Raw genomic sequence first — 25,771 nt, 5'->3', positions numbered from 1 at the left:
AACTACCAAAAACCTAAAGTGAAACTTAACACACTTCAAACGTACGGCTTCTGTGCCTCTGTTATACTCTCTGTTGTCATGTTTACCCGCCGTTATCAGCACCCCAACCTCAGAATAAAGTGCTGTTGTTTTTTTTTGCAGTGGCGCTGAGAATTGTATAAGGAATGTATATAGAGAAAACCCTGCACATGGGTTCTGCTTAGGTCCACTGTAAAAAAAAAAAGAAGTAATTTAACAGAATTTTCACTGTTTATTTTACAGATTTTTCCTGTATTGTCAAGATACAGGAAAATATAAATGAAATGAAAAAAATAGACTGTGATTTTACATGTCAAATGTAAAATAACACGAATAAACTGTAACTGTGAATAACCAAAAAATGTAAATTTTTTTTAAAGATTTTTTTCTTTTTTCACAGAAAAATACAGTTAAAATACATTTGCAAATGTATCATATTTTCACAAATATTTCTTTTCTATTTATGAGATTAAACTGTTTAATTTAAAGTTTAATACTGTAAAAAAGTAAAATAAAATAAAACGAGATAAAATTACTGACAATTAACCGTAAAAGAAGTATTTGTTCTGTAAGTTTAACAAGACTTGTTTGTTAATTGACAAATATCTTGTGTAATTACAGGAGGTTTCACAACAAAAATGTTGAATAAATGTATTTTTGTGGATGTATAACATGTATAAGCACTGATAAACTGTCCAAATACACTTTTTATCACTGGATTGTACAACTTAGTCTCATTGAAAATTACTTATATATATATATATATATATATATATATATATATATATATATATATATATATATATTGATAATTTGATTGTTTTAATACATGTAAATATTCTTTATTAAACATTAAAAAGTTAAAAAAAAAAAAAAAAAAAAATCTCATGTAAAGTTAGGGCAAAAAACTGTATTTTAATTATGGAAAATTACTGTATTTTTATGTGATGGTTATTTTCCGTTATTTTACAGTATTTTTTCAGCACCCCTGCTGCCAGAATTATACCGTTTTTTTCACTTTTTTTTTTTTTTTTTTAATAGTGTCCACCCTGCTTCCCGAGTGTTTGCGTCCTTCACATAGACTACATGTATTCATTCAGTACACCTCCGTATTTTATCAAAGGCCCCCAAACCAAACTGCACCGTTACCCCCCTATTAAGTATGTTCATACAGCTGTTGGCCATCTGCCTGCGATAGAATGGAGGTCTTGGTTCAACAGAATTTTCTTTTTTTCTTTTTTATTCAGCAAAATTGAGAAGCATTAACTATTTTGACTCATGTAGTATCATAATCAATGACCATGTTGAAACTCCATGGGTAAACTCCCAAAATAAATAATAATCAGTAATCTTCTTTCTGTTAGCTCTAGTCCAGGGGTGTCAAACTCATGTTAGTTCAGGGGCCACATACAACCCCATATGACCTGCAGTGGGCCGGATGATTCAAATAATAACACAATAATACAAAAACAATATCAATTCCAAAATTTGTATGTCTAATTTCTATGTTTTGGAGTGAAAAAAGTAACATTATATTATCAAAATTTTTACATCCTTTAAAAAAATGTGGAAAAACATGAACAACCATGACCAAAATGAAATTTATTAATAAAAAAAGTGCAATTTTAACAATTTATGCCATTATTCGGCCTCAGCTTCTCATTTTCACATGTTCATTACAATTTACAGATCACAGTGGATCTACAAATAGACAAAACATTTAATAACAGGCAGAATATTGCTACAATTACTCTTAATTCTCTTAAGACATTTCAGGTTGTTCATATTTGTTCAGGTTTTTCACATTTTTTGTAAAAGGGTAGTTTGTAAATGTTAACATTTTTGTGTAATTTTACTTTTTTACACTAAAACAAAGAGAAAAATTTGTGGTTTTCATTATTTATAGGTTATTATGATAGTATTTTAATGGTCTGACCCACTTTAGTTTGAACTGACCTAAAATTATTTTGACATCCTTGATTGTTAACCCTTTCATGCATAGTGGTCAGCTATTCTACAGCTGTTCTCTTGTATATTCATGGATTTTGTTGTTCTTTTCTTTCTTCTTTTTTTTTTTTGTTTTTTTTTTTTTGTTTTTTTTACACATATCTTTATTAAAATTTTAAGACATTACATATCTTTTCTGACATGAATTGGTAACATTATGTAGATCTCTCCTGAGCATAAACCCCCAGAATCACAAGCCCTCCCCATAGTTTTCACACAATTTATCAGTAAATACATGTTTCTGTGTGTCAAAAATTAAACATGTGGTGCCCAGCTGGGTGGACATTTTTGCAACTTCATGAAAAATATGCTCATGAGAATTTTTTTTCATTATTATTTTTTTATGTTTTTGTTTTTATATTATTTTTATTTTATTTATTTTTCAATCGCATTGTTTTTTTTTTCATGCCTAAAAAGGAATAAAAACACTCAGGAAAAAAAATTGATTAAGGTTCTCATAATTTGTGCATGAAAGGGTTAATATCTTCAGTGTAATTTTAGTGTTTTACTAATTCATCCCACAGGCCGGACCCTTTGGCGGGCTGGTTTTGGCCCCCGGGCCGCATGTTTGACACCCCTGCTCTTGTAGTTTCCATCTATGTTGGTTGCTTTTAACTGTTCCCCGAGTTCTAACAGACTTTGGGAAAACAGCATTTTCCTACCGTGCACCATGGTCATAGAATAATCTTCAAAAAACTTTTAAACTACAAACATTCATTTCTGGTTGGATAATTGTTATTCTGTTTTATTGTCTATTGTGTATTATGTATGTCTTTTATATTGTCTGTGTTGCAAAATAAATTTCTACTCTCAATAGGACTTCCTGGTTAAATAAAGGTAAAATAAATGTTATAAGGGGCGGTTCATTTGTAAAATGAACAACCCCCCCCCCCCCCCCCCCCAACACACACACACACACACACACACTCAAGACTTAGACTTTTCAACCCCCCAGGCGGTGAGGACCCTCCAAGAGGAGAGGGATTAGTTGCAGAAAGGATTAAAAGCACATCCCTCTCTTCATGAGCTAATCAAACATGTACCCTCTCATCTTTCCATCCTACTATGTTTATTCAGTCAGGACAAGCTGTTAAGTGACATTGACTGACATTGGTTGAAAGCTTCTCCATCAGGTTGTGTCCACTAGCATACTAACTACCACAGTACAACCAAGTCGCTAATTAGCATGGAGCAAACTGTCCCAGCGACTGACATGAACAAACAGGGCTACAGTAGGGGTGTAACTGAAGCAAGGACGTTGGAGTATTAGACCGATGCCCTACAATGTAATTAACAGCACAGGAATCTGCTTATCTGGGAGACTGTTAATCTATGTATTTGGCACTTAAACTGTAAAGCATTTTGCAAAGGCTGTTTTTGTTTCTCTTCTGGAGCTGTAAACTTTAACCATGTGGCTGTTGACAGAGAGCAAACAATTAGGTTCAAAAGTGATACAAAAGGATGTGAACATAATTTATTACAGAAAGCCTCTGCAGTGCTGAGCTCCTTTTTTAATTCTCTGCTGTTTGTCGAATGGCTTTCCCTTGCTAAGCAGAAGCTGTCGTACTGTACATTAGTTATGTATGTTTAAAGAGGAGCTGAGAACAATTCATTAGTTAGCAATTAGCGATAAACGGGAATGGAAATGGGATGGAACGCACCCCAGTGGAGTTTTTAGAGGACTATTGGAGAGGGAGAACTGTGTTTGGTGTGAAGACGTTTATGTCCTAAGTAAAGAAAAGAAGGACCTTAACAGATACGATACCGGCAGAAAAGTCGGGATGTTTTTTTAACTGGATGGCAGAGATACAAAACAGTGGTCCGACATTATCAGTTACTTAAAGGCTACACTGTTATGACTGTACTTAAATGTAGGGATGTCCGATATTATCGGCCCACCGATATTATCGGCCCGATATTGGCATAAAAATGCAATATCGGTGAATATCGTTATCATTTTTTTTGCCTATCATTAAAACCGATAAAATAATGCCTTGATTTCGCTGGCATTTACTGAAGCGTAAATGAAGCATTGTTTGTAGCTGAAAGAAATGTGCAGTTTTCAAAACTGTACAGTAGAGTTGCCACACTGTAATAGACTCATGGAGGGAGGGAGAGAAAATAAATAAATATGGCATTTTTTCCACAACTTAAGTTGAAGTACGTATTCTTTGCACAGACAGTGTTTACATTTTAAAAGCCTTGTTGCATTTGAGAATGCATCCAGCGGGGCATCACAATAAAATTAAGCATGATGTGTTAATTCCATGACAGGAGATATGTGATGTTACCTAAAATTAGTTTAATATCCCACACATATCGGCAGCAGTATCGGTAGATATAGAAATTAAGCGTTGGACAGTATCGGCATATTGGTTTTTGGCAAAAAAGCCAATATCAGACATCCCTACTTAAATGGGTTACATGCAGTATTGATACTCTCTAAAACTGCAACTGTACACACTGACAACTAGCAAAACCATCAACAATAATGCTATGTATCTAAGCTCTTTCTTTACAAAAACAGTTTTGTTATTTGCTCTAAAACTCTAGTTTAGTTCAAGTTGGTTATTTTGACAGTGGGTCAAAACAACACTGTGTCTTATAAACTTCATGTGCTGCATCAACTGATAGTTTACATTATAGCGCTGTTAGCTTAGCTCTGGTTTAACCCGTAAAGACCCAAAGACCCGCCAGCGACCAAAACCATCTACTCATCTATAATGTTTAATACCTATTGATCCATTAATCCTATCAATCCATGTAAATAATTGGTGTAAAATACAGTGTTGTCTTTTCATGGTCATCAGATATGACCCATTTGGACGTTCAGAGGCTCCGTAGTGAATGTGGAAACACCGTCATCTTCTACAACATTGATTCACCAGTAAAACCCATGGAGTTGGATCAATGACAGTGGATGGAGACCCTTGGTTTATGTTCAGTTAATGATATATTTTTTTGGAAAAGTCACTTTTTCTTCAGTTTTGTCTGTTTTTGATGTAATAACCCTCAACTTTAATCTGAGCTTTTATGAACATCTACATGATCAGTTAATTAAACATTGAGAAAAATACCTGATTTACTTTGAAAAATGCAAAATACAGAGGATAATGATGCAATGAATGGTGATAAATCACTTTGAGGGAGAAAAATTTATTTGGGAACAGCCGCCAAAGTAACACTGGGTCTTTATGAGTTAAGACCAAAAACAGCCACAGTAAAACCACAAATCACCTCCATTTTCTGTATGTTTTTTGTCAATAGCAATAAAAATCTGTTTGGAATCGTCCAAACATGGTCAGAACTGTCACAGTTTAGTCTGAAGCATGGATCAACAAATGTCCAACTTACCAAAGATAATCTCACAGAACTTCATCAGCTTCATAATCAAACTCAATTATGTAGATGAAATACTGTGATTTTAACATGTCCAGTGGTGAAAACAACAAAGTACTTCTAGCTTTTATCACTTTTTTCTCTTTCTTTGACTCTAAAAGTTGTTTCTTAGTGGTTCTGATTCCATCTCATCGCTTCCTGATGTTTTGGTCAAAGGCCCTGTGGTGGTAGTTTTCCTCACCATGAGAGACTGGTACAGAGACTCACTACTCCCTCTAGTGGTCACATGAATCCACAGAACCATTGATACGAATATATTCAATTCATATCTCTACAATCTAGGCCTACCACATGAGTTCATATCCCTAAACACTCTAATAATAATTGTAATGTATGTTTTTAACCCTATAACACCAAACAAATCATATTTGATACATGAGTTTTGAAGCCCTCTACATGATCAGTGTGATTTTTTTTTTCTTGAAAAAACCTGATGTATACAATTAGATACATGCAATACACAGATAATCCACCGGGGGGAGGAATTCATTCACCAGAGGCCTTTCCAGTGACACTACAAGACTGTCATTAATGAGGAAGGAGGCAGAACTTTGGCAATTTTGAAAAGGAATTACCAATTTGTTAGACGTGTTTCTGTTATATTATGTTTTTGTTTGTTCAAAAATAATAATATTTGAGCATTGAGATCTGATGTATCAAATATGATACAAAATTGAAACTCATATGGAAATTGATATTTTTAAAAAAAAATTATTTGGTTGTTCAGAAGGACCAATAAAGGTTCCAGTTTCAAACAACAGGAATTTTCTGTCAGTGATTTAATGGTTCAGGCTTTACAGGGTTAAACATGTAAAAGTAGTCGTACTTTATATTAGCCCTTTGAACTGTGTAAAGTTTGACTAGCATAATGACAAGTGTGGCTAACTGTCAACACGCATCCGCAAACACCAGTTACCATTATGTAATGATGGTCACATATGAACTTGTTTTTAAGTGTCCCCACCAGCTACAATATCTATCTATAGCCTGCTACATGCTTTAGAAGTGCACTATCCCCTCACTAACAGAGGGTTTGTTTGTCTTGTGCTGGTGGCATCAGTGTATCTAAGCCTTTGTGTTGAACTGTGGTGGATGTAGTTCAAACTCACCCAGACAGTGTACGCGAGCTCTGCATCTGAAACACTAAAAGCTTTTCCAAACCAAGGATGTGATGAATAAGTGATACGAAAAAAGTGAAAACGGGCTTGTAAATCTTTTGAATCCAAACTGGTAGAGAATCTAAAGGAAAAAATATGGACTCCAATATGTATGCTCTAGTGCAATATGTGATGGTTAGTCTATGTGCAGTATTCACTGAAACATATACACATTTATAAGTCATGTCATTATGTCAGTGACTCATTATGCTAATTACCTCAATAGATTTTTTGCCATGTAATATTCATGTTCTGTGTGAAAGTACTTTTTTTTCCACATTTTTTGAAATTTATCTTTTTTATCAGTGATAATGTTAAAAAGACATAGTGGAAAGAAAGGGAAAAAATAACAACAAATAAACAAAAGACAAATCAAGCAAATAAGCAAACAAACAAATAATGATCAACAACAACATCATATTACAATGAAAAAGATAATAAACGTAAAGAGCAACTAAACAATATAGACTGACTGGGGGTGATAGTCATAATAACAGAAAAAATGGGTGAAATAATTTAATATTTATAATAATTGATATCAATTGATATCAATTTGAATTTATATGAATTAATTTAAATCAATATGGCTATGGAGGGGTGAAGCCAGCCAGAGGTATTCCTTTTCCTCCTTCCCCTTCTCTGGCTTTTTTTCCCCTCTCCTTTTTTGTTTATTTGTTTTAGAGATGGTCTACTACACAGTTGGACTGCTGTCAGTGTGAAAGTACATTTGATAAAAACAATAGTCTGAAACAGTATGTTACCATGCAAAGGCATCATGGGGTGTGTAAAACCTTTACCCTGACCCTGTCCTCAAATGTGATGAACGGAGGCCAACCACTGTTCAGGATGAGCTAAATATGGTGAACAAATTCCCTTCAGGGTCAATGAGGGCACCTTAAAAACTTTTCTAAGCTTTGACAGTGACTGTGTTAATTCTCTGTGACTGAGGTTACACTTTTCAAAAGTGCAAAGCTATTCAACTCAGTATTCCACATTTATGCAGAATTAAGGCTTATGCCCTCTGTCAATGAGCCGTGCTTTCAAAACACAATTTCTCAAACCCAGCAGTGTAGCATAAAGATTACAATAGCTGCTTTGCTCATTGAACGTACAGTATACTCATTTATGTAATGGCAGCCTAAATGGTTCATACATTCCGATGATAAGCCCGCCCTCATCACTGTGCTATTACACACTCATATTACATGAAGCACAGAAAGGCTGTGTGCTAGTAAGTGGGTTCAGGTATGTGTGCCATGGAGCTGAGAGCACACACATTACAGTGAGAATCACTGACATTTAACTTCTGTCTGATGAACAAAGGTAATTGGATCGTATAAAAATCCCCTGATAGCCTGGCCTTAAAGAACGGTTGAAAAATAGTTTGAGTGGCGCCTAATGGCTCTGAATGAGGCAGATGGGTGATATGTTCTGCATGGTAAATATATCCGGCATTCTGTAATCGTATTCTCATCCCATTCACATGTGAGTGGTCAGCGCAATGGCATAAGGAAATGAAGATGGAGAACAGAGCTTCTGCGCTGCACTGAAGGTGAACCAATACATCAGTGGGAACTATGAAGAATATGCTGCATTATTTTCAGTCTAGGGCGCCCTTATGTAGAAATGTGTAGCATGATGGACTTGAAGACTATGAATCAAATGCCATGTCTGTCTTTTTTGCTCCATAAGCCAAGTTTATTATGCAGATAGTACAAACTTCTACAAAGAAATACTGGTATGCAAAGTCCCGCCCCATAGGACTTAAAAATATGAGCCAGTTGAAAAAAAAAAAAAGAAAATTCATCTGATGTGAATTGTGCTATCATCTACATGTGTGATGTTAAAATATAATTTTACAAATAAAGAAAGCTACAGTTCATGGTAAAGATGGTTAAACCTAAAGCCTGACCCATTAAATCACTGACAGAAAGTTCCAGTTCTTTGAAACTGGAGCCTTTTTTGGGCCTTCTGAATAACCAAAAAAAATTTTTTTTTTTCCAAATATCAATTTCCATGTGTGAGTTTCAATTTTGTATCATATTTGATACATCAGGTCTCAATGATCAAATACTATTACTTTGAACAAACACAAACATAATGTAACACAAACATGTTCAACAAATTGGTAATTCCTTTCCCAAATTGTCAAAGTTCTGCCTCCTTCCTCATTAATGACAATCTTGTAGTGTCACCGGAAAGGCCTCTGATGAACAAATTCCTCCCCCGGGGGGATTATTTGTGTATTGCATGTATCTAATTGTATACATCAGGTTTTTCAAGAACAATATCACCCTGATCATGTAGAGGGCTTCAAAACTCATGTATCAAATATGATACATTTGGCGTTATAGGATTAAGTTACATTTAGTTGTGTGTCACATGACTCAGGCGATCTATTATGATGTGTGCAAATGTACTTTTTCATGTTGATGTTCACTTTCGCTTGATCAGACCCTACAGTAAGTTGTGTTGCACAGAAGAGTCCCCTATGTAGAACGAGTGTGTAAGTCATCATGGATGTCGACAATTGGGACAGCACAGGAAAAAATCTAAATCTTACCAGGTGTATTTTTCTCATTTCTAGTCCTAATATCTCATCACACTTAAAATAAGACATAATCACCTAAAGAGTAACTTTTCAGTGAGATATGAGAACTTATTTTTTGACAATAGATCTTGAAAATTATATTTCAAGAAATCTTACCAATGACAATTGTCACTTGTTCCATTGGCAGTTTTTGTTTTTTGCTTAATTCAAGATTTTTTTTTGCTTAATTCAAGCAAAAAACAAAACAAAAAAAAAATCTGCCAATGGAACAAGTGACAATTGTCATTGGTAAGATTTCTTGAAATATAATTTTCAAGATCTATTGTCTAAAAATAAGTTCTCATATCTCACTGAAAAGTTACTCTTTAGGCGATTATGTCTTATTTTAAGTGTGATGAGATATTTTGACTAGAAATGAGAAAAATACACTTGGTAAGATTTTGATTTTTGCAGTGAGTTAACTTAGAAATTAAGTTAGGGACAAATAATGACTGGCTCTAAGCCCAAGACAGTCCTACATAAACTTCATTCGTGCACATGAGCATGTGGAAGTCTTGCATATTGAGCCTTTAACATGAAACAAAACAGGCAAGACATGCTTAAAGCGTAAAGCTTTGAAACAGCTGAACCCACCACAGCAGATGTGTTTATCCCATGGCAAAATTAGATACATAAACAAGCCAGCATGGACAATTATGATAATCACATATACAACAGACATAAATAGAAGTAGCTTTTGCCTTCTATGAATACCATCAGTGTGATGTGTGACAGAATTGTGTCTTTTCTCTGTATTTCTGCCCCTACCATTAAACCCATTGCTGTGATCTTCTATTTTGGCAGTGTGATGAGGTGGTATTATTAGTACCATGATATTAAGTCGTCTCATTTTAGGGAGGCGGGAACGAGTGACAGCTCTGAAACAAGCATTTGACACTAAAACCGTCACTAATGCTAATTCCTCCGGTGCTTGTAAAAACATTAATCTTTAATAATGACACAAAGGCCTACTGTCAGGAGGGGAGGGGTTACTTCCTGTCCTCCATACACCCTTGACAGCTTACCAGCTCACTAACTCCCCATCTGGTCTGTATGGGAGAAAAAAAAAAAAAAGTTCTAATTTTAAACTGAATAAGATAAAGAAAAATAAGCAACGTGACGCATGAGTGAAAGACCGCATCAGTGTTGTGAAGTGTGTATGTCTGTCTGTGTGTGTGTGTGTGTGTTGTCGTTTTACCCCCCGAAAGCATCGTGTTCGGAAAGAAAAAAACAAAAAAACTTAACACAAGATAGAAAAAAACCCAAAATAAAACATATAATAGAAGTCATGGGTGGCTAGCATTCACACACTTATAATTAAAAACAAAAATCACACAATGGATTTGCAGTGTGTGCTCGTGTTTGTGTTTGTGCCCGCGCGTGAACATTTGGCTAAAGATATTTCTCACAGTGCAATTTACCGGTCCAGCGAGACATTTCCATTTCAACTGAAGGGTTTTGTTATTCAGAGACTCCGGCGTACGCGAGTGTGTGTGTGTGCAAACGCACGGCAGCAAGCGAACAAGAGATTTAAAGAGAGAGCTTCAAACTGCAGTGAAATGAGTCAGAAGGGGGGATTAGTGAGGGGTTATAAGCCTGTTGTAGAAGTTAGGGCCTTTTTAGCTGAAGATCAGACGAAAGGCAGCACTACAGCCAAATCAGACACTCTGTTCTTCCCACACTCTGCTCTCCTCTCCCCTTCTACTTATCATTGTTGCAGTACAATGACTGCTGCGCATGCCCTTGGTTACAGAGCCAAGACTCTCAATTTAGAAAGGATAAAAAAAAAAAAAAAAAAAATCAGCTTTAATTATCAAGAACAACAATACGAGTCAGACGGTGATTATTACAAACACGGGACGGTGTCAAAGTGAAAGGTGTAATTTTCTGTCGAACAAAAAAACCCAAATCGCAGCAACAAAACAAAGTGGACTGTGTTTATGTGTTGCATTTCCACACGTGACACGCAGTCACAATGATTAACCCTGCAGAGACGTGTGTCTGGAACATAATTAACGGGATAAGTGACACATTTTTGGCAGTGTTTGTTCATGTTTAAAGCCGTGCGTCGAATATCTGTGCGGAAAACATAATGAATCTGTCTTGTTCCCTCATTAACTCTCACAAGTCAGATCCAGTTGGTTGCATTTCCTACACACACACACATACACAAATATGCATGATTGTATGTATGCGCACCAATGTATGACGGCGTGTAACATATCACCCCTCCTATTTGAGCAACAAAATGGAATAATATGAGCGCAATAGAGGTAATCATGGTGTGTTATTGCCGTCTTTGGCCAAACATCCTGCATTCAGAGCTGAAAGATTCAAGTATCACTGTGGGATTGGCCTCTTCTCTCCAATTAGAGTTAGTTATTTTAGACATCTGCCAAAAAGAGCAGCAGCCCAGCACATATTTCACACGGTATAAGAGCTTACCTGGTTGTCAAGATGATTTGCTCACAGAATGTCTGGGTTTATGGTGGTTATAAAGAATTAAAGTCAGCTTAAAGAGTCGAAGCTTCGTCATGAAGTGGACAATTAGATCGGTTGAGACGTTCTGACAATTACGAATCGGCTCCTAGATTCTAATCTAAGGCGATATTATTCCCTGTGATTATGAAAAGATAACGGCACGAGAGTCGAGTTGAGCATGTGGTTATTTGTCGCTTACTCTTAAATGTGGAGTTTGAAGATATTTGCCTTTACCTTCTGAAAATGGATGAGATTTGGGAAAGATTATAATAATGGCTGTGCAAATGACAGGAATATGACGGTGCATTTTCCGGTGAAATGTGCATGCATATGATGGAACATCCTACCTCGGAAGGAGACAGGGATGGTGATGACAGATCATTCCACTTAAACAGCGAACCCACACACCCACACACACACACACACACACACACACACACACACACTCACACATATGCTGATACAGACAGGAGCACAGATAAACACACACACACCTTTAAAAAGTGTATAGAGATGAGATTTGGCTGTCATCCAGTGGAAGATATTACAGCCATAATTCATTACTTGCTGGCCTGAGCTGAACCTGGATTTTACTGGCAGGAATGAATAGTAAAACAAAAAAAAGAAAAAAAAGAAGTGACTTTCATATAGCAGTGGGGTAATAGTAAAATGATGACGAAGGCGTATTGGAAAAAGTAAAATCATATAATGTTACCATGGGAAAAGACAGTGAAATATCACATAGAAATAATGAAAAATTGATTGGAATCTGAAAGCCAAAAGAAAGTACAGACTAAAGAATAAGCTGTAAATGCGTGCACAATAAACCTCAAGGTCAAAAGAAGATCTGCAAAAGAACAAGAATTGAAAACTAACAAGTTACAAGGAGAATAAACCATGAAATTGATAATGATGAATACAAATAAGACCTCTTATTGCCAAAAAGGTATCTCTAAATTGGCTTCTCTCCTCTGTTGGCCTTCACACCACTTCTGTCCTCCATTAACAGGGCAAGTGCTGCGTTAGTACCTTTTAAATGAGCTCAGGAAGAGACTTGAAGATTTGTTTTTTTCTCCCAGTTCCTTTCATTAGGCGGATTAATCCCACGGTTATAGTCAACAACGCAGAGGTACTCCTTCGTCTTGAAACACACCGATATATTTATCATAATGCATGTATATAAACCCGTTTATGGCCTTAATACGTGCAGAGTGGAGCGGTGGAACATGCCCGACTGCCTGTTACTCGGGGTAACGGTTGATTGCTTTATGCCCTGATTAGCTTGAGTAAAAACGGATTATGCCCTCATTGAACACAGTTGAATTCTAAGTTTTGCAGTTTTGTTTTTAATGATTACACTGTCAGGACTAATTCCAACTGATTGGCTTAGGATAATGGCTATTAATGCAAAGCGTATTCCTCCAACTGTAATCCAAACCAATTTACGCCTTTCTGTGCTCTAAGCAGGGTTCTTCGACTCCTATTTACATATTCTTCACACATGATTGTTCTTTCCTGCTATATGTGTCTGTCACATATAGTTAGTAGGTATATGTACAGGCCATGCATCTCCTTAACCCATAAAAGACCCAGTGTTACTTTTGTGGACGCTCCTAAATTATTTTAATTTTTTTTTTCAATGAAAATCAGGTATATTTAACCCACAGGTGTCAAACTCATTTTCTTCCAGGGGCCACATTCAGCCCAATTTAATCTGAAGTGGGCCGGATCAGTACAATAATAGCATGATAGCCAATAAATAATGACAACTCCAAATTATTTTAGCGCAAAAAATAACATTCACTTATGCCAATATTTACATTTACAAACTATCCAAAAAAAAAGGGTGTGAATAACCCAAAAAAAAAATGGAATTTGTTAAGAAATGTGATTACAGTTTTATCAATATCTGCCTTGATTTATAATTTCTACATATGCATTACAAATCAGATTTTACAAAGGTACGAAACATTCAATAACAGGCAGAATATTGTTAAAATTGCACTTAATTTACCTCAGACATTTTAAGTTTTTCACATTTTATTGTTAAAGGACAGTGTATTAATGTAAACATTTTCATCATTTAATGTTTTTTGCACTAAATCAAAGAGAAAAAAATGGTGTTGTCATTATTTATAGGTTATGATGATATTATTTTTGAGTTTGATGCCCTAACTTGCACTTTGCAAATTCATCCCGCGGGCCGGATTGGAACCTTTGGCGGGTCGGATTTGGCCCCCAGGCCGCATGTTTGACACCTGTGATTTAACCCATACAGACCCAAATAGCAACTGGTGACCAAAACCATCTACTGATGTTACTGTTTAATACCTGTTGATCCACTCATCCTATCCATACATGGAAATAATCGGTGTAAAATACAGTTTGTCGTCTTTTCATGGTCATCAGACATGACCCATTTGGATGTTCAGAGGCTCCGTAGTGAGCGTGGAAACACCGTTACCTTCTACAACATTGATTCACCAGTCAAACCCATGGAGTTGGATCAATGACAGTGGTCCTAGACACTTGTTTTATGTTAAGTTAATGACAAATTTAACTGGAAAAGTCCGTTTTTCTTTAGTTTTCTCTGCTTTTTGGTGTAATAACTCTCAAGCTTAATCTGAGTTTTTATTAATATTTATATGACTAGTAAATAAAATATTGGAAAATACCAAATTTCACTGGAAAAATGCAAAATACAGATGATTATTTCATAATAAACATGACATACAGAGGCTCCATAGTGAACGTGGAAACACTGTCATCTTCTACAACATTGGTTCACCAGTAAAACCCATGGAGTTGGATCAGTGACAGTGGAAGGACTTATTGTTGTGTTCAGTTATTGATATTTTTTGCTTAAAAAGTCAGATTTTTTCAGTTTTCTTTGTTTTTTAAGATAATAACCCTCAACTTTAATCTGACTTTCCGTGAACATCTGCATGATCTGAAAATTAAATACAGGAAAATACATAATTTTTACAAAAAAAACCAAAAACAAAAACACAAAATACAGAGAATATTGTAATAAAGTAGAAAAGCACTCAGAGAGCGCAGATCTCCGCCAAGGCAGATCAGTGCCCCCCCCCGATCACCACCAAAATTTAATCATTAGTTCCTTGTGCCAGTATCAACATTTCCCGAAATTTTCATCCAAATCCGTCCAGAACTTTCTGAGTTATCTTGCACATGGACAGACAGACAAACTAACGCCGGGCAAAACGTAAGGAAAAACGGAGGTAATGATGATAAATAATTTAAGAAAGGTTAAATCTAGACGAAAATTCATTTGGGAACTGACACAAAAGTAGCACTGGGTCTTTATGGGTTAATTTACTGATAGATTTTCACAAAAGCTCAGATTAAAGTTGACTTAAAATTGACTTCTTCAGCAAAGATATCAATAACTGAATATAAAACAAGTGTCTCCATCCACTGTCATTGATCCAACTCCATGGGTTTTACAGGTGAATAAACGTTGTAGAAGATGACGGTGTTTCCATGTTCTCAATGGAGCCTCTGAACGTCCAAATGGGTCATATCTGATGTCCATGAAAATATGAAAAACTGTATTTTACATCCATTATGTACATGTATTGGTACGATTAGTGGATCAGAATTTATTAAACATTTTAGATCAATAGATGGTTTTGGTTGACGGTGGATGTTTGGGTCTTTATGGGTTAAATTGATGTTTCCTGCTTTTATTGGGGGTGTTGCTCTAATGAAATGGGTATAGGACACCAAAGCCTATAAGAGTAAAAAAAAAAAAAAAGGCACCCAAAAAAAAAACAAACAAGTAATTTACTGACAACAGACAAAAAAAGGATATATCAAAACAATTTTGTTCATAACCATAGCTGACATTTGTGATTCATTACGTACCGGGAAAGAGTGCAACAATCTGTTCCTGCAAATGAAGGCAGCAAATCCGTTTAATGTGCTCTGATTTTTAAACTCAGCATACGGGAAGGTGTCAATCAAAGTTCTGATCAGGCAAAAGGGGGACGCGTTAGTCACTCTATCAGAGCTCGGCCTTGATTGAGCTTCATGCTTCAGTCGCGTCATTAGTTCCCTAAGAGGACTCTCAGATGAATATAAGTCAAAAGGAAATGAGACAGGGAGGATGAGTGCCAACAAAGATAAAACCCATAGAAAGGATGAGTAGGATAAAAAAAAAGAAAGAAAATCTCTTTCAGCACCACGCCTCCAGAACTGGAGTGCATGTGAGGGCTTTTCATAAATAACTGATGACTGAATCCACAAAGCCAACAGTGAATCGCAAGGCAAAATAAAAAAATGTAAAGTTAAGAAATGCATCAAGAGGAGAGCGGTTTTGCGACAAAGCTGGAAGGGGTGGCGGACGTCGGCGCATTTATCTGGACAATGGGTGTCTAGCTGTTAAATGTTTTTAATGGATGGTGCTGGAATGGATTCGCCAGAGGGACCTTCTACTCTTCTGCGATTGGCTGATTTAGTGAGGTGCTGTGATTAGTTCATTAGCTCCTTCTACGCTGAAATATGTGCTAATACCACTGGCGGGCTAACTAATCACAATTAGTATTTCACTTTAAAAACACTACGTCCTGATGAAGCAGTGTAAAAATACAAACGCAGAGGCATTTTATCGTCTTCAGTTTCTATTACATGTTCATTAACTTTTAATGGGTGGAATTCTTAGCTAAATGTCCATATGTCTAATGTCTGATGCTGACAGGGAGCCTAAATTAGTTTTAAAAAACTCTAATTTGTTTCAGCTACGGGTCGCTCTTAAAAATAATGCTTTATTAAAACACAGCGCACTGCAATAGTCACCGGCCACTTTATTAGGTACGTCTAATAAACTGCATGATCACGCAAAATATCTAACAGGCCAATCATTTGGTAGCTTCTCAGTGTGTTTAGGCATGTAGATGTTGTTAAGATGATCTGCTGAAGTCCAAACTGAGCATCAGAATGGGCAAGAAAGGTGATTTAAGTGACTTTGGTACCTGCAGGGTCATTGGTACTAAAGCATATCTATCTCCTGGTGGCTCAAATGGTTTCTACAGTCACCGGATCTCAATGCAATAGAAGACTTTCGGGATGGGGTTCAAAGAGAGATTTGCATCGTGGATTTATAATTGACAAATCTGTACCAACATTGTCATGCTATCATGTTTGGTATCATATCATTAGATGTTATGATCATGATATTAAGTCAGTGGTTTCCAGCCTTTTTTGGCTCATGAGCCCATTTTAACATCACATATTTCTGGCGACCCCAGACATTCAAAAAGGAGACTTTTTTTTTTTTTTGGCGTAAATTAATTTGTTTTTGATCAAGTAATAGTTTGCTATACTATGTTGCGAATAAACATTAATTTCAGACACATTTAGTCAATATAATGTATATTATTATGGACAGAGGCAGAAAAGCCAGGTGTAGATTACTGCACAAAGTGAGAATTTTATTTTCCTTGGTCAGGATATGTATAGTCAGTCCAGCTTGGATTTACAAGGCTGACAATTAATGCTGAACAAACAAGAACTCAAACTATGAATAATGAAAGAGCTGCAGCATCTGAAACTGACCACAATGAACATTTGAAAGATAAACAGTACCACAGTGCTTCAGTTTCAGCTTCACAGTTTGTCAGGTCTTTTATGGATTGGGATTGTCTCTGTCAACTCACCATATATTTTTGTTAGTGAGTTTATTTTTACTTGTATCAATTATTAGAAATTTCAGGTGACCCCATTTGAATTCCAGGTGACCCCACATGGGGTCCCGACCCCAAGGTTGAAAAACACTGTATAAAGTCATCGTAATAGCATTAGACCAGAATCTCTGAGGTATATTTTTAAACCCTTCTTGAATGTATGCTACAAAGAATTCTACCATCTCTGAAGCCAAAAGTCGGTCCAGCCCAGCATTAGTAAGGTGTATTGAACAAAGTGACCAAGGAGTCACTCTTTTAACCCTAACCCTCAGGAGGTAGGAGCGGGTTGTCCAATAACCGAAGGGCTGGCGGTTCGAATCCCGCTCTGTCTTAGTCATGTGCTGTTGTATCCTTACATCCCATCTTCGCTGAAATCTTGCTCCATCATGTCAGGTAGTGATGCAAACTCAGAAATGCCCAATTCTTCTAAACTGCCCCTCTTCAGATCCATTTATTTACTTGAATTTCTCTGCAGAATTTCTTTAGTTTACTCTACTCCATAAATGTCATTGCCTGTACTGTATTCAATGGAACAATAAATCAATCATTAAGGAATATAACGTGCTTTTTTCATTAAGTATATAAACAACATTTAGCTTTTATTCTTATAGACCCTATCGTAAGACAAATTCAGGTTCTCAGGAAAATCGCTGCTTATCAATTAATTAATTGTAATCGATCAATATGGTCAACCAACTAATGATTAATGGATTACTCGATAATTTGCATCCCTAATCTAGTGGCGGCTGCTCGTCTTTCAGACAGGGGAGGCTCATTGTCGGCTTACATAAAAAAAAAAAAAAAAAAAAAAAAAAAGAATTAAGAAAATGCTCAGTGACCTTATCGTACCAAGTAGACGTCTTTTCCAGGGACTGGACCAGTGTCCTCTGAATATCCATCAGAGCTGGGCTGCTTAGACGGCCTTGGCCCATTGTGTTGTGGGTGTAAGACTTCAGCCTTTTTAAACTACAGATGCTCCTTTCACTCCGACCTAGCCGACAGTTTGATTGATTTAACTATCTACAAAACGATATTAAACTCGAACAAGAAATGATTAAATTATGGAACTGAAACAAGAAAACGCTGAAATTATGTTAAATTGAAACAAGGAAGTACAATGAGTGTGTTTTATTTCCAGTGCAAGAAATGAACGAGTAATTTCGTAATGGTTTCTCTCTTGATTTCACAGCAGAATGTTTTCAGGGTTTGTTGGAAATGGGATAAGGAAGAAATGATTAAATTTTGGTGGTGATCGGGGGTGGGGGGGGCCCACGGGGGGGGGGGCACTGATCAGCCTTGGCGGAGGTCTGCGTTCTCCGAGTGCTTCTAGTTTCATAGTGGTTTCTCGCTCTCTTTCACAGCAGAATGTGTGTGTGTATTAAACTGAACTGTGTCAGTGAAGGAGGAGATCTGAAACTAGCTGTCAATCAAACGGGATTCAGCCTTTCGACTGATCCTCCGATCAGCACGTGGGATTCTGGCATCCAGCCCGGCCGAGCTCCGCCCACAGCTCCATTCACCCCCAGAGACGCCCGGCGTCCGGGGGCGGGACAACATCGTGGCATTATCCAATTACCGTCCAGTTTTGAGGCAATGAAAAAAACTGTTCCACTCAGTCCCATTGAAGCCGCAGTCTACGGACAAATGCACTGAGCAGAGATCGAATGAGAAAACAGCGCAACGGGAATGTATGAGAAGTGAACAACATCGCGTCCGTTGGTTTGTGATAAAGCTGATTCTGAACGAACTCATCTGTGAGATGAACGTGTCCTAACATATTTGTAGTCAATAAAATGTCAACACAACCGAACATATTTAACCATTTCATTTTCGTAACTTTAGGGGAAGCCGGGCCTCCCTTGCAGTCTATGAGAAATCGCCACTGCCCTAATCCTAATAGTTACCAAGAGTTTTAGCTCTACCTCTACTGTACATACACTACAATCTGCAAGAAGACCCTATGAAATCAGAAATTCTCACAGAATTTGTATCTTAAGAAACAGCTGCCTTTATTTGGTAAAGTAAAAAGTGCACCATTTTCCTCTGAAATGCAGTGGGGTAGAAACTGTGTCATGGTTGACATTTGCTTCATGCTTCATTATTGGAGTGCTAGCCAGTGTTAGCCATCAGCCATTAGCCGTTAGCTGTAGCTGCTGACAACACAGGAAGCAATCATAGTCCCTGTGGTTGATCCATTTAAGCATCAATTGTGTGGAATGGTCTAATTAAAAAGGTGCACGGGGTGTTTTTGCCTAAGTAATGATCAGATTATTCTCCAGAAGGAAATTTATTGTCACCACCTGAACATGAATGTGATGGATTTGCCGGCAGTGAATAACGAAGAAAAAGACAAACAGCGTGTGTGTTTTAAGGCTCTTAAAGAGAAGCACACGCATATAAAAGTGGTATTTGAAAAGCAGACAGCCTGTAACCATAGCAGCGGGTCTGCAAAATGAGACTATAAAACACGACAAAAATAATGTGCTAGGTGAGACAAAAAAAAAAAAAGGAAAGGAAGAAAGAAAAATATATAAATATATGTAAGTAGACTCCAAGAAGGGAAGTAGGAGATGTGGTAGGGGACTTCAGACTGATAGAAATGGACTGTTATACACAATGGGGTACGTGCATGTGAAGACTGAGTAGGTTTTAGATGTTGATAAAAGAGGAAAAACAAAAGCAGCACACATCCTCATATTCACTCACACAGAGCTGGCCTGGCTGAGTCATGAATAAACAGGTTGTGTATGTGTGTATGAGTGTGTGTTTAGTCGACTGTGATGGGACCGACTGTACTAATTAAACACCGTGGCTCCGAACTTTATTTCCTAAACCTAGCAGGACCTGAGCCAGCACCCAGAACTATAAAAAAACACAGCCAAGAAGTCAGTATTAGACTTGAAAAGAAAGAAAAAGCAAAGATATGAGATGAAAAGAGATACAGACGACTGACCCCCGACGTCCTTCGCTGCAACCACAATATAATAAAATAAAAAAACTTGCCTTCACACTGAGAGGTGAAGATATAATCATCTCAGGGAGTAATAAAAGAATCAATGAGCAGAACAAAAAATAAATAAATGAAATAAATAAATAAATAAATAAAAGACTAAGCTCTTGTGGAAGACGCATATAAATTTGCCAAACTACTAAAGCTTCAAGTGTGGCAGAAGAAAGATTGGAAACCGACGAGACAACAACACAGATAGGAGGCGAGAATAGATTCCTGTGAGAAATATGGGTGTCTGACAGACAAAACTAGTGGAGGCGCACAATGGAAAATGGCTGACATGTTTGTGGGCGTTAGAAGACGTCTCAATCTGTTCCCTGATTGGTCCCGTGAGGCGTTACGGGATGGTGAGGGAGGCAGGTGCAGCCGGACTGGGTCATGTTCCTCTACTACTCTGATGGATCGGCTAATACTTTATTGCAGTGTACTAAAGTGATCCCCCCCACACACACACACACACACACACACACACACACACACACACACACACACACACACACACACTTTTTTTTTTTTTTTTTGCTGTTAATCTATCTATCTCATACAGACAAGACGGACCCAGTGGATGTATCACCTTCCAATCGTCCTATCGCGTCTTACTGCAGTCCGAAACGAGGGGAAAAACGAAAAAAAAAAAGTGTGAGAGGGAGAAATAGGTATTGATTTGATCAGATACACTGGTGTGAGCAGGTTTGGCCGTGCTCAGCAGCTTAACACCTTGAAATAGAACGCGAGAGGGAGCGAGTTGGTGTGGGCGGAGTGTTTATAAGACAATAACAGCAATGAAGAGGGGAAGCAGCACAAGTGGCTGCTGCTAACAGAGGAAGATGCTGCAGAGGAGACAGATGTAATGGAAAAGGAAGATGTGTGGTGGAATGTAACCAAGCACTGAAGTCTTTGAACACAATCCTTTTAGTTTAATACTTTCTATTTTTTTTTTTTTTTTTTGCTTTAATGGATATCAGAGGCAGGCTCTTTGTACTGCTCTACACTGATTTGTCAGATTTAATTAGAAGTTCATATTTCATATGACAATGTAGCTCCACCTCAGGCTGAGGCATAACACACTAATAATGCTCAGAATAGATACAGTAAATTGTATTTAACATCGCACTGACAGGCTACATTTAGCTTTAACTATGTTTTGTATTTGGAGGGATTTTCTTGGTAATATTCATTCATTCATAACCTTTATTTAACCCCTAGGGGTCTGAGCCTATTTTGGTTGATTTGAGTACTTTTGATTTTGCCTTTATATACTATATAAAGAAATGTTTGTTTGTTTGTTTGTTTTTTTAGCACAATTTCATCTATGTCATCTGCCTATTATTTTTTCACTTTAACCTACTACATCAACATAAAAGGCCAAAAAACAAAAAAAAAAATATAAAATCGGCTCTGAAAAATGTGTACACTGTAAGCCCGGAATTCGTATTTACCAAAATGCCTTATTTACAATGCACTTAAATGATTTAAGTTTTATGATGTTACTATAAAATCTTAAGTATATTCTACTAATTTGTAGACATAGTTGAAAGTACGAAAAAGTTTCAGTTCAATGGAATTAAATCATTAAGTTTTAGTCATGACCACACCTTTTTATCTTCGCATTGCATTGTGGGTATTGCGCATGTTGTTAAAAATGTGTTATTTTTATGTGCAGGGGTTCAGCGGGGTTGTGGTGTTAGTGTTAATTTGGATTTAATATGTGTATGGCAGTGTTTATTGGCCTTTTTGTGTTTGTTTTTGTATTTTTGTAGAGCTGCACCATGAGTCAGAGCCAGAGGAAGAACAATGGCTTTACTGTTCATCTAAGATTGTTAGTGGACAATGGAGATTTTAATGTCTTGTCAAATTAAAATTACTTCCTGAACTGGCAAATGACACTAAAATAACTTACATTCATGCTACAGTATATTAAGATGAAAAATTTCATAACTACGTTGGTCAGGAATAGGATTATGAGTTTCATTAACTTAAAAAATGTTGTTAAATCAATGATAATTTAGTCTGGCTGCAATTGAGAAAATTAGTCAGTGTAATCTAAATTGCTGAGTTGAATGGTTGGATAGTGGGGCTGATTTTCAAACAGATTTAAAGTACAAATAACTTGTCTTTTAGTGTTTTCTACTTAATAATTTAAGTTAAATACTTTTAGCATTAAATTTGCACCTACTTAAACCAATTGATTAGTTGATCATTACTCAAATCATTTAATGCAATCACTTGCCTCAAATTTTCTGAGTAAACTCTACTTATCCGGGCTTACAGTGTATAATTTATTGCATAAATAGCACAAAGATGCTTAATGAACCTTTTTAAAGACTTTAAAAGTGAATATTAGTTCCAAATATTAGGTATATAAAATTAAAAATTGTAAAAAATTAAAACTATACTCAAATATTTGAAGTAAAAGCATATCTTTACATAGTGGTAGTAGTAGTAGTAATAGTAGTAGTAGTAGTGTAGTTTTATTTCGAGCACATAAAGTCATCAGATAACAAAGAGCCATACAACATGGACAAACAAAATTTTCTGCACTCAAAAAGGGGTGGGAAGAAGTATAACTTACAGACTCCCACCCCTTTTAACAAACTAATAAATTAAATCTGCTTCCTTTGTTAGCACACCTTTTCTTCTGTATATTTTTATAATAACACAAAACATCCATACAAACCATTCACATACACTTTTTGGTCACTTCACACACAATCAGATCCCCTTCTCACCACGGTCAGTCCGGTTTCCACATCCGGTTCAGGTGGGGGTCATCCTCACCCTTGCCTGTAATGCTACTGCAGTCTGTGGATTAGAATACACAGATTCAGCATGTTTTTTCTGTTTTGAAAAAGGAAAAAAAAATGACGTCGATATGGTCAGAAATATAACCCCCCCCCCCGCCCCCCCCCCCCCCCCACACACACACACACACACACACACCAGCACCTCATTTTCATACTTTTATTCATGTTTGTTCAAGTTCAAACCGTCATATCTCTAGTCGTATTTACTCTGTCAACATCAAATAAAAAGTGGGAGATTGTTTCAAGTCCACACTTTCAAATGCACTGCTGCTCAGAGGTCTACATGGCCGACTTCCGACACTACGACATGTTGAAAATGTCATGTGATTCAGTCCCAGGGCCGTGACCGTGGATCCTTAAGGGTTAAAAAAGTGAAATTAAGGGAAAAATAAATTTTGGAACCGACATAAAACTTGCACTGGGTCTGTATGGGTTAATCTGTGATGACTGCAGCATCACTCCTAGTCCACCAATACTGCCTTTTTATGCCTGTAATCAGATACTTTGTTTAGTGAAATGAATGCTTAAACTATCAAACAAAAACTAAAACAAGCTGTAATAAATCTTAAGGATGGTGAGATTCATTGACTGACACTGGTGCATTGTAAAAAAAAAAAAGTGCAATGGATACAAATTGAGATGAATCAGGAAAGAAGGCTTCAATGCAAGTTTTTTTATTTATTTATTTATTTTATCATTTGTCTGCAAAGTGTCTGTTTCTGTAAAAGCTGACTGTTTTCTATTAGTCAAAAAGAAACAGCATGAATGAAATTCTACTGTGAGAGAAATAAATGTGAGGTAAAAATAGTATTTCTTTAAGAAATGACTGTCTGATGTCTGATTAAGAAGAACCAAACAAATAAAATGAAACTACAGACAAAGAAAACCCAGGATACAATCCAATATAAACAACTATTGGACCATTTTCTGCTCAAGTCTCCTCAGTTCACAGATGTTTCCAGAAGAACTGATGCTACAGTGGTAAAAATGGCTCCGTCCCAAGTTTTTGGAGACATGTTTTTGGCATCAAATATAAAATGAGCATATTTAGTTCTTTTAAAGGTAAATGTTACATTCTCTAAGTTCTATTGGGGATAAAATATGGGTTTATTAGATTTGCAAATCATTCCATTCAATTTTTATTTACTTTTTTACATTGCATTCCAACTATTTTTGGATTGGGGTAATAAATGTATCATATTAGCTATGCATATCATGTCAGATCTTTGCGTCATATCACACTGATAATTCCTTCTGTACCTAAATGTTGGCCATATAATGCACTAAAAATACTCAAGAATTGAATACATTTTAATTTATATTGATATGTTTATATTCTTTCAGGGTATATCTTATATTCTTTCAGGGTACATCTTATATTCTTTCGAGGTATATCTTATATTCTTTCGAGGTATATCTTATATTCTTCAGGGTATGTCTTATATTCTTTCAGGGTACATCTTATATTCTTTCGAGGTATATCTTATATTCTTTCGAGGTATATCTTATATTCTTTCGAGGTATATCTTATATTCTTTCGAGGTATATCTTATATTCTTTCAGGGTATATCTTATATTCTTTCAGGGTACATCTTACATTCTTTCAGGTTACATCTTATATTAATTTTTTAGTATCTTTTAATGCATGTCCATATCACACTGGCCCAAAGGACTGGCTCACACTGCAGGTTCCTTCAGTTCATACTGAATTGGGAAAGTCCGTTTTTTCTTACTGTGCACCTGAAACCTGGATCACTCTCCAAAACCATCTGAAACTTACCATACATTTAAGTCCTTAATCACTTCTTATTTTACCTTTAGCTCCTCCTGTTTTTAAGTAGATGTCCTTGTTTTTAGTGCATCTTAGTCACTTTTACTTATTGGTACTTCTAATATGTGCATAGTATGTTTCAAATATTTAGTGTTTTAAATCTATAATTCCATTTTATTTCACCTCCAGCTGCTCCTCTTTTTAAGCAGACTTCACTGTTTTTAATTTGTCTTTGTTACTTTTAGTTTTTGGTGTTTCTGATATGTCTATTAGATGTTTCAAATGTTTTGTTTTGTCTCAGCTATGTTGTAAATGAGGTTGCATCCTCAATATATCTCTAAGTTTAAGTGATTTGTCACCATTTATTGTACTAATACCCTCTTTATGTTGCATTTTTTCAGCATAAATCAGGTATTTTCCCATGTTTTAATTGACTGATCATATAGATGTTCATAAAAGCTCAGAATAAAGTTGAGGGTTACAATATTAGAAATAGAGAAAACTGAAGAAAAAGTGACTTTTTAAGCAGATGTATTAATAACTGAACATAAAAACAAGCGTCTCCAACCACTGTCATTAATCAGACTCCATGGGTTTTACTGATGAATTAATGTTGTAGAAGATGATGGTGTTTCCATGGTAACTAAGGAGTTTCTGAATGTCCAAATGGGTCATATCTGATGACCATGAAAAGACGGCAAACTGCATTTTACCTGAATTATTTCAAAGTATTGATAAGTTTAGCAGGTCAGAAGTTATTAAGCATTTTGGGTCAATAGATGATTTTAGGGGTGTAACGGTGCACTCATTTGTACCGAACCCTTTTGGT

At 36.3% G+C, this 25,771-nt stretch overlaps 1 protein-coding gene and 1 long non-coding RNA gene across 5 annotated transcripts in view; one reads left to right on the top strand and one right to left on the bottom strand.

Moving 5' to 3' along the window:
- adgrb2 (adhesion G protein-coupled receptor B2) overlaps positions 1-25,771 on the bottom strand; it is a 448,357-nt gene that overhangs the window by 391,716 nt on the left and 30,870 nt on the right. The window lies entirely within an intron of this gene.
- Positions 3,787-24,961, top strand: LOC115427957 (uncharacterized). The gene is made up of 3 exons (XR_003936562.1): positions 3,787-3,800; positions 11,008-11,010; positions 24,860-24,961. It is a non-coding gene; the product is annotated as an uncharacterized LOC115427957 (long non-coding RNA).

This window comes from Sphaeramia orbicularis, chromosome 11 (assembly GCF_902148855.1).
Source record: "Sphaeramia orbicularis chromosome 11, fSphaOr1.1, whole genome shotgun sequence".
In the NCBI taxonomy this organism is placed as follows: Eukaryota; Metazoa; Chordata; class Actinopteri; order Kurtiformes; family Apogonidae; genus Sphaeramia; species Sphaeramia orbicularis.
The sequence above is the reverse complement of the archived record's forward strand: the minus strand, read 5'-3'. Positions and strand labels throughout refer to the sequence as shown.